The sequence below is a fragment of the Punica granatum genome, chromosome 3 (genome assembly GCF_007655135.1).
Source record: "Punica granatum isolate Tunisia-2019 chromosome 3, ASM765513v2, whole genome shotgun sequence".
Taxonomy (NCBI): domain Eukaryota; kingdom Viridiplantae; phylum Streptophyta; class Magnoliopsida; order Myrtales; family Lythraceae; genus Punica; species Punica granatum.
This window is the reverse complement of record NC_045129.1, coordinates 10,846,237-10,855,857: the sequence shown is the minus strand read 5'-3', so window position 1 is coordinate 10,855,857 and position 9,621 is coordinate 10,846,237.

Below are 9,621 nucleotides of genomic sequence, written 5' to 3'. Positions count from 1 at the left end.
GTTTATGTATAATATAAATGTATTTATATATATATTTAATAGTCTAATTTTCGAATTTTAAAATTGAATGAATATCCTTCATTAGATATTGATATAATAGAATGTTTTTGAAAATTTTAGAGGATTTTACCATCTATATAATATTTTGGAATCTTGAATTTTTCATTTAAGATAAAAATAATTTCTAATTAAATCGATATTAATATATAATTAAAAGAAATATATATTTATTTATGAATTAAAATAAGCATGTATAAAATATATACTATAATTGACAAAAAGAAAAAAAGACATTATGTTCTACCCCACGTAACAGACGGGCTCAACGAATAGTATAATATAAAGCGAAGCTGTAGTGGGCCTAACAAGACGACCTTAGATTATTCCGCTTCTAAATGAGATTTTCTCATATTTTTGAATTTGATATTATTTTTAATAAAAAAATTATTTTAAAATTAATTTTCAGATAAGATATTGTTGATTACATTAAGTTTTTTTGGGTGAATTGATTGCACTATATTTAATTTAATAAATCATGAGTTTTTTAATTTTAAAAATAAAATGAATTTTATTTGATAAAGATATCGATATACTGGAACATTTCAGAAAGTTTTTTAGAAGATTTGATTATCGACATAATATTTGATAATCTTGAATTTTTTTAAAATCAATATCTAATCACATAAATATTAATATTAAACTAAGTATATATTTATATATGTGTATATATATATTATAAGTTATTATTATAAATTTCTTCTAATAATATGTAGTCGCACGACTATCTCTTTTATAGGCTAATTTTGAATTTTTAAAATTAAATAAATGTTTTTATTTGATATATTGATGTGAAAGTATATTTTTGAAATTTCTTAGAATATTTATTCATCCACATAATATTTGTTAATTTTGAATTTTTTATTTAAAATAGAATTAATATCTAATTAGATCAATATTAACATTAAATAAATATATAAATATATATATTTATATATACAAACAATTATATATTTTTACTATTTTTATTGGCGAAATTCAGTTAATTCAGTAAGATATATCTAGTATAATATATTTTTGTTGATCGTAATTACGATTTATAATAAATTGAAATGATATATATATATATATGTGGATATATATATATATATATATATATATATCCAGACCTAGTAAGGGATATACGACAGATCTTAGGTAGTAAATGGTATCAGAGCCATAGGTGGGGATAGGATGTGTATTTCGTTTTGATTCTCAGATCCAGTAGAACTCATAGGTCATGCCATCTAGGACCGCCTTCATGGCTGGTAGAAACTCATATAGTGTTCCTCTTCAGGTGTGGCAAGGTACATATCTATACAATGAACTGAAGCTGGTAAACATAGTAATTAGGCAGTCATAGCGTAGGTCTCTTTAGAGGTCTAGATCCAATATCACAATGACCTGATGTTAGCATAAGAAGTAATGTTATGAGGCTCTAATGTCCATCCAGTCGCTCTAATGGACCCTACACATTCACCGTTCATAGGAACCCGGGGGGAGTCCTAAGGTGTTCCCGTTTATAAGTCTCGACGGTTAGGGCAGTTTCAGGGAGAAAATTGGACAATGGCCCGGTAGTGTTATGGACACTGTCTAAGTAGATGGAGGTTATCGGCTGGAGTAGAGTTTTCCTTGTGCATTATCGTTCGTCTAGGTACAGCAGTTGGGATAGGAGATAGATCGTTAAGGAGTCTTACTGAGTTTGTCTGCCTACTATTATTGTTAAATCCAGGTACAACAGTTGGGTAAGGTATGTGCTAGATCTTGCAGGGAAACACAGTGTGAGGTTTCTTCCAATCGTCCAGGTATGTCTTAGATCTTGATCTTGAGAGAAGCTGGGTAAGAGAAGTAGACACGGTTTAGCATCTTTTAAAACCACTAGGCTATTGGTTCTATAGATCTCTAGAGCTTTCGTCTAGGTATAGATTCGGATACTGAAAAGGTAAGGAACTGATATGCTGTCTGAATATCTTGATAAATATTTGAGAGACTGGAAGATTTATTGTTTTTGAATATGGGTTTATTCAAAATGATTCCTCCTCATGCATGTGGCTCTCATAGCCAAAAAACCGATAAGTTTGCTTCTCTCCATAAAAAACTCGATAAGTTGCAATCTGACTTAAATGCCCAAAGAACATCCTTAGAATCAGGAACATCCACCCTGATTAGGATAATTAAGGGATTTAAGATAGATTTCGATAAGCTTAGGAAAGACTTCCTAGGAACCCATAATGATGACAAGAGAAGGTGGCTTTTGGAATCCTTCTCTGAAGAATTAATCAAATCTCACATTCAGGATAGCTGGACAGCATTCATGCTAAAAAACTCCACAAATATCTTGTTTTGGGATTGGTTTGAAAACCATTTCGTACCAGAAAGAATGGTATGTGTAATTCAGAAAACCATAAAGTGGGATCTTGCTAACGCAGACCCGGTTGAGTCAACACATCCACCCTTAGGTACCCTCAAAATAATCCATCAAAAAGAGGAGATCAAAGCTTATCCTTTCAAAAAGAAAGTGGACGATTCACTGGCCTCCAAAGATATTAAAAACATCTTTGAACAAAATAATTTCACAAACCAGTGTCTTTCCACCATAGGTTTCCAATTGGATAGGATATAACAAGAAGTCACCAAGTCTGAAGCCAACCAGGTAGGGACCTCTAGTCGTCCGAGCCAGACAAGACCTATGCCCATAGAGCCTCTCAGAAAACCTCCTTTTAAACCCCATGAGATCCCAATCTCTAGGAGAAAAGAGTTTAATCAGGAGCTCGAGAGAAAAATAAAAAACATAAATCTCCAGGAAGATTCCACATCCATGAGCTTGCCTAAAATGATCGTCCCAGAAACTCCCCTATCGGGAATAGAACCTGGAACACCATTGAAAGCAGCCAAACATAAGACACAAGAGTCTGAGGGCTCGAATGTCAACGCCATCGATAAAACTGGAGAGCTGAACAAAATAGTGTAGCAGGAACCCCAAAAACCCTACTACACTACCATAAGTGCACCAGACCTAGTGCTAGAAGAAAAACCTAGCATTGTCCAAAATAGGTATAGTGCCAATGCCATCTAAGAGTGGAACATAGATGGGCAATATGAATATAACATACTGAGCGTCTTGCAGCAAATGACAATGGTGTCAAATGCCTACAAGACCCAGACCCGATTGTCTGACCCAGCCATAGCACACATGCTCATAGCAGGGTTCACTGGTCAACTGAAAGGATGGTGGGATAACTACCTATCGCCCTTTCAACAAAATGAAATCCTGACCAGCGTCAAGACAGATGAAACTGGTGAGATCATATGGGACTCAAACAATGAGGATATCCCTGATGCCGTAGCAACCCTAGTCTTTGCCATCTCCCAACACTTCGTAGGAGACCCTTCTCACCTCAAAGACAAAAACCTAGAGTTGCTCTCAAACTTAAAATGCAAAAGACTGTCTGACTTCAGACAATACAAAGATACCTTCCTCACTAGGGTCATGTCTAGGGAGGATTGTAACCAGCCGTTTTGGAAAGAAAAATTCTTAGCAGGTTTGCCAACCTTGTTAGGAGAACAAGTCCGAAACGAAATCAAATTCATAAATCATGGCCACATACTTTACAAAGAACTGAGTTATGGAGAGCTCATCAGCTTCATCCATAAAGAAGGTATCTGAATGTGTACTCAGCACAAACTTCAAAAACAATTGAAAAAAAGAAAAGGCCCAGACCAGGAAAGAGCTTGGCAATTTCTGCCAGCAATTCGATCCCTCTTTTCAGGTCGACAAAAAGGTCGAAAAATCCAAAACCTGCAGTGGGGACTGCAGCAGAAAACATAAGCCCAAATCATTCCATAAGAAACCTAGGTTTCCCCCAACAGCCAAACCCAGTGAGAAGAGCGAAAATAAAAATCGCTCCTCTTACAAATGTTTCAAATGCAGGAAAACTGGACATACCCAGAGGTATTGTTACCTCAACAAAAAGATTCATCAATTGGAAATCGATGATGAAACTAAAGACCAAGTCTGCAATTTGTTGATAGAGTCTTCTGACTCTGACACAGGATCCCCAACTGAGGATGAAGAAGGCTTGCAAATGGATGAACTTGATTGGTCATCCGATGAAAAGTCGATAAATTTCTTAACAAAAGATCAGGAATTCCTGCTAGAAATAGCGGATCAAATCCAAAACCCTCTGTTAAGAAAACAATATCTTGAGAAGTTGAAACAGGGCACTCTCGAAGGCGAGATCAAAACCCCTAATTACAACCTCTTTGAAATCCTTAAAAGGCACGATAAGAGACGAGCTCATAAAACCTCGTTTGATGCCCAAAAGGAATTCGAAACCTTAAGGAGTGAAGTTGATTGTCTCAAGTTTGAGCAACAACAACATTCCACGATAATTGGACGTTTGGTAGAGCTCATCACTGGGGCAGCAAAACCCTCAGCCAGCTCTGATCAAGTCCTCATGAATTAGGACAAAAACCCAGAGGAAACTCTGGCCCTGGAACAAACAAAAAATGACCAGCTTGAAACCATAACCATGCTAGGGGAACTCTCTCCTAACAGATGGTTGATCAAAATCACGCTAGTCATAAACCATAATCTGTTTATTAATGCGACCGCTCTGTTTGATACAGGGGCAGATGAAAACTGCATTAATGAACAAATCATTCCTGCCAGATTCTATGAAAAAACAACTGAATCACTTTCTTCGGTTAGTGGTACCAAACTTGACATCAATTATAAGTTGAGTGAGGTAGAAGTTGAGCAAAGTAGAGTCCGGTACAAAACCTCATTTTTGCTAGTACGAAACCTTAACCAGAAGGTCATACTAGGCACCCCATTCATCCAGCTTTTAAAACCGTTTCTGGTCACCTCATCTGGCATAGAGACGCATAAGCTTGGAAACAAAATAAAATTCCATTTCATCTCTGATAAATGTATTTAAAAAACACACTAATACATTTTGCGCAGGAAATGGCCGTGGAATCTGCTCAAGAGTGGTTACACAATTGGCTATTTGAACTGTGGCAAGACAACAGTCTTGAGAAAATACAAAATGATATACAGGACGGGGAAACAGATTCCATGGATCGTATCTACACTGCATACATCCACAATATCTGTGCACTCATCGATCATCCTGTATCCCATGTGTTATGTGCTTTCTTCGACAGGCATTGCAAGGATTTTCCTCCGTGTGATACAAAACCCTGTTTTCAGCACATAAACTCCACTTTAAAAACCCGGGAAGACTATGAGTTGGTCGTTGGCCACTTGGTCTTCCAGGCACCTGGAAGAATTCCATTAAACATAAATTTGCAATAACATTTGCTGTGACTTGCAGGATCATGGATTTTCCCTAGTTCGACCAGGAAAAGGGTGGCTCCTCCTCTAAGGGCCAAAAACATGGGAACTTGCCTCCAAAAAAGCGGTTCCGGATAAACTCCAGCCTCACGGCTTGGAAGCCTGACCCCAGGCAACAACTCATCTTGGATAATTTACGGGCTTCCATAAAGAATCCTCAAAAGGGTGAGGAATCCATAAATGCATTGGTCCTTCATATGGAGGAACAATGCAACAGCAAAGCATCCTTGCAGCGGGAACTTGGCCAAAAAACCGATTCGTTGCATCCTTGTAGCAGGAACTTTACCAAAAAATCGATTCGCATCAACAAGAGCTATCCCTCCAAAAAGCTCAGACTCAAGCTTTCCTCCAAAACAGGTTAGTTGAGTTCTTTAATTTTACAGAGCACTTTGCAGAAATGCAAAGAGGAAATCATGCTCTGAAAAAGAAAATTAAAAAGAGTGAAAAAAGGAGAGATATTCTGGAAAAAGAAAATGAAGGCTTCAAAAAAGAAATCGAAAGCCTCTGTGCGGAAAGAATAGATGTCTTAGAGTTTTCTGAGACCTGCCTCAGAGAAAAAGACGCTCTTGAAAAAGAAAATATAAAATTTAGGCAGGAAATGGAGTCCCCATCAACTCCATCGATAATTCAGTCCCAGCATCTTTCAAAACCTGTGACTGAAAAAATATTTTCCAAAAAACCCATTGAGATCACTCTCAGTGGCATTTTTCCACAAGCAGGAGAAATCCTGTTCTTGTCAAAACTTCCTGAGGATCTTGTCTCAAAAATCTCCGAGGTGAGTCTTCAGGAATTTTCTTCATCCATAATTTCTTTCTTTACCAGGATTCTCCAGTTCTGTGCTAGCACACCAAAAGGGACTGACGGGTGGTACTGGTCATGGGAAAGAAAAAACTTTTTAAAAAATGATTTTGAAAAACCCTGCGATTTACATGGTGAAGATGGAAACAACGAAAAAATGGACATCTTGCTAATGGAAGGTTGCAGGCATAGTCTGGAGTTCTCCATACCCAGATTCAGTTTTTATGTTTTCACTTTAAAAAACTTTTTTAACAAACACCATTTTGATTTTTGTGATCTTCTGAGATATGGGATTCTTAAATCCATAATCCTTAGTCCAGAAGATGCGCACCGCCCAGAACTCTAATCCCTCTTTGGGAATAATGCCTGGAGTCTGATCACCAAGTCTTTGAGGCGCTCTGCCAGCCTCTCCATCCATATTGAATCCTCTCCTCCAGAGTGGATTTCCCCCATAAAAGTTCAACCTGCCATCCATTACATCTTCATTTCCCCAGTAGTTTCCGAGGACATTTTCCCACCGGAAGTAAGTTACTGGCCAAGTGAAGATCCAATCATTTCACAGATCAGCAAGTGGCGTGCTTGGGTACAGACATGCGAATGGCACTGGCTCAAATACCCAGGGCACATTCTCCAGTTCTCAGGTAAATGTCAAAGGGTCTTTCTCCATATATCTCTAATGGACAAGCCATTGCAGCCCGGGTTCAGCACCCGTCATAACCAGTGGCTACAAAAATTCGATGATGAGATCAAGCTAAGATCTGGCACTTTTCTACCGCATGAGAGAGACTGATCTGTTGATTGCAAGCCTCAACACCCGAGAGCGTCCGCCCACTATTTCAGACACGTGGATCATTACCGGACAAAAAACCTTTCGGCTCAAAAGGCTATGCCCCACAATCAGCGCAATCTCCGGAAGCGTCCCACCACTACTGTAGTGGTATCATAAAGGACAAAAAACCTTTCGGCGAGCGTGCCCGACATAAAGCATCAATCTGTCACTATTTGCGACAAAAAAGATCACTGTAGCTACAGTATTTTCCCACTGGAGTCAACAGTACCCCGCATGTGAGTGCACAGTCAAAAGCTGCACAGCGACAAGGCATCCACGGTTATCCCTTACGATAGATCTTGGGTATAAATGGTATCAAAGCCAGACCTAGTAAGGGATAACTACCTATCGCCCAAGATCTATCGTAAGGGATAACCATGAATTACTGAAAGAACAAGAATCTGATATGCTTGGAATATCAACATAAATATAAGATCAACATGGAAGGTTTATTCAGAAACTTAGCCCATGATGGGCCGAAGGGAGTACATGATGTTCAAGAAAATAAAACAAGACATGAGAAGAAGAAAAAGGAAAAGGAAAGAGTCTGAAAGAACTCAATCCATGCTTACACTGGAACTTACACACAGAATGGGGGTTGGAGAATCCGGGTTCTAGGAGCTGGATGTTTACATATGAGAAGAAGAAGAGGGAAGAAGAGAATATTATAGGTGGAAGTGTTCTGGTGGATGAGTGGTGTCCCTCGATGCTGGAAGGAGACCCCTCTTATAGGCAGTCGTGGATGCCTTGTCGCTGTGCAGCTTTTAACTATGCACTCACATGCGGGGTACTGTTGACTCTAGTGGGAAAATACTGTAGCTACAGTGACCTTTTTTGTCGCAAATAGTGACAGATTGATGCTTTATGTCGGGCACGCTCGCCGAAAGGTTTTTTGCCCTTTATGATACTACTGCAGTAGTGGTGGGACGCTTCTGGAGATTGCGCTGATTGTGGGGCATAGCCTTTTGAGCCGAAAGGTTTTTTGTTCGGTAATGATCCACGTGTCTGAAACAGTCGGCGGACGCTCTCGGGTGTTGAGGCTTGCAATCAACAGATCAATCTCTCTCATGCGGTAGAAAAGTGTCGGATCTTAGCTTGATCTCATCACCGAACTTTTGTAGCCACTGGTTATGACGGGTGCTGAACCCGGGCTGCAATGGCTTGTCCATTAGAGATATATGGAGAAAGACCCTTTGGCATTTACCTGAGAACTGGAGAATGTGCCCTGGGTATTTGAGCCAGTGCCATTCGCATGTCTGTACCCAAGCACGCCACTTGCTGATCTGTGAAATGATTGGATCTTCACTTGGCCAGTAACTTACTTTCGGTGGGAAAATGTCCTCGGAAACTACTAGGGAAATGAAGATGTAATGGATGGCAGGTTGAACTTTTATGGGGGAAATCCACTCTGGATGAGAGGATTCAATATGGATGGAGAGGCTGGCAGAGCGCCTCAAAGACTTGGTGATCAGACTCCAGGCATTATTCCCAAAGAGGGATTGGAGTTCTGGGCGGTGCGCATCTTCTGGTCTAAGGATTATGGATTTAAGAATCCCATATCTCAGAAGATCACAAAAATTGAAATGGTGTTTGTTAAAAAAGTTTTTTAAAGGGAAAACATAAAAACTAAATCGGGGTATGGAGAACTCCAGACTATGCCTGCAACCTTCCATTAGCAAGATGTCCATTTTTTCGTTGTTTTCATCTTCACCATGTAAATCGCAGGGTTTTTCAAAATCATTTTTAAAAAGTTTTTTCTTTCCCATGACCAGTACCACCTGTCAGTCCCTTTTGGTGTGCTAGCACAGAACTGGAGAATCCTGGTAAAGAAAGAAATTATGGATGAAGAAAATTCCTGGAGACTCACCTCGGAGATTTTTGAGACAAGATCCTCAGGAAGTTTTGACAAGAACAGGATTTCTCCTGCTTGTGGAAAAATGCCACTGAGAGTGATCTCAATGGGTTTTTTGGAAAGTATTTTTTCAGTCACAGGTTTTGAAAGATGCTGGGATTGAATTATCGATGGAGTTGATGGGGACTCCATTTCCTGCCTGAATTTTATATTTTCTTTTTCAAGAGCGTCTTTTTCTCTGAGGCAGGTCTCAGAAAACTCTAAAACTTCTATTCTTTCCGCATAGAGGCTTTCGATTTCTTTTTTGAAGCCTTCATTTTCTTTTTCCAGAATATCTCTCCTTTTTTCACTCTTTTTAATTTTCTTTTTCAGAGCATGATTTTCTCTCTGCATTTCTGCAAAGTGCTCTATGAAATTATCGAACTCAACTAACCTGTTTTGGAGGAAAGCTTGAGTTTGAGCTTTTTGGAGGGATAGCTCTTGCTGCAGTGAATCGATTTTTTGGCCAAGTTCCCGCTGCAAGGATGCTTTGCTGTTGCATTGTTCCTCCATATGAAGGACCAATGCATTTATGGATTCCTCACCCTTTTGAGGATTCTTTATGGAAGCCCATAAATTATCCAAGATGAGTTGTTGCCTGGGGTCAGGCTTCCAAGCCGTGAGGCTGGAGTTTATCCGGAACCGCTTTTTTGGAGGCAAGTTCCCATGTTTTTGGCCCTTAGAGGAGGAGCCACCCTTTTCCTGGTC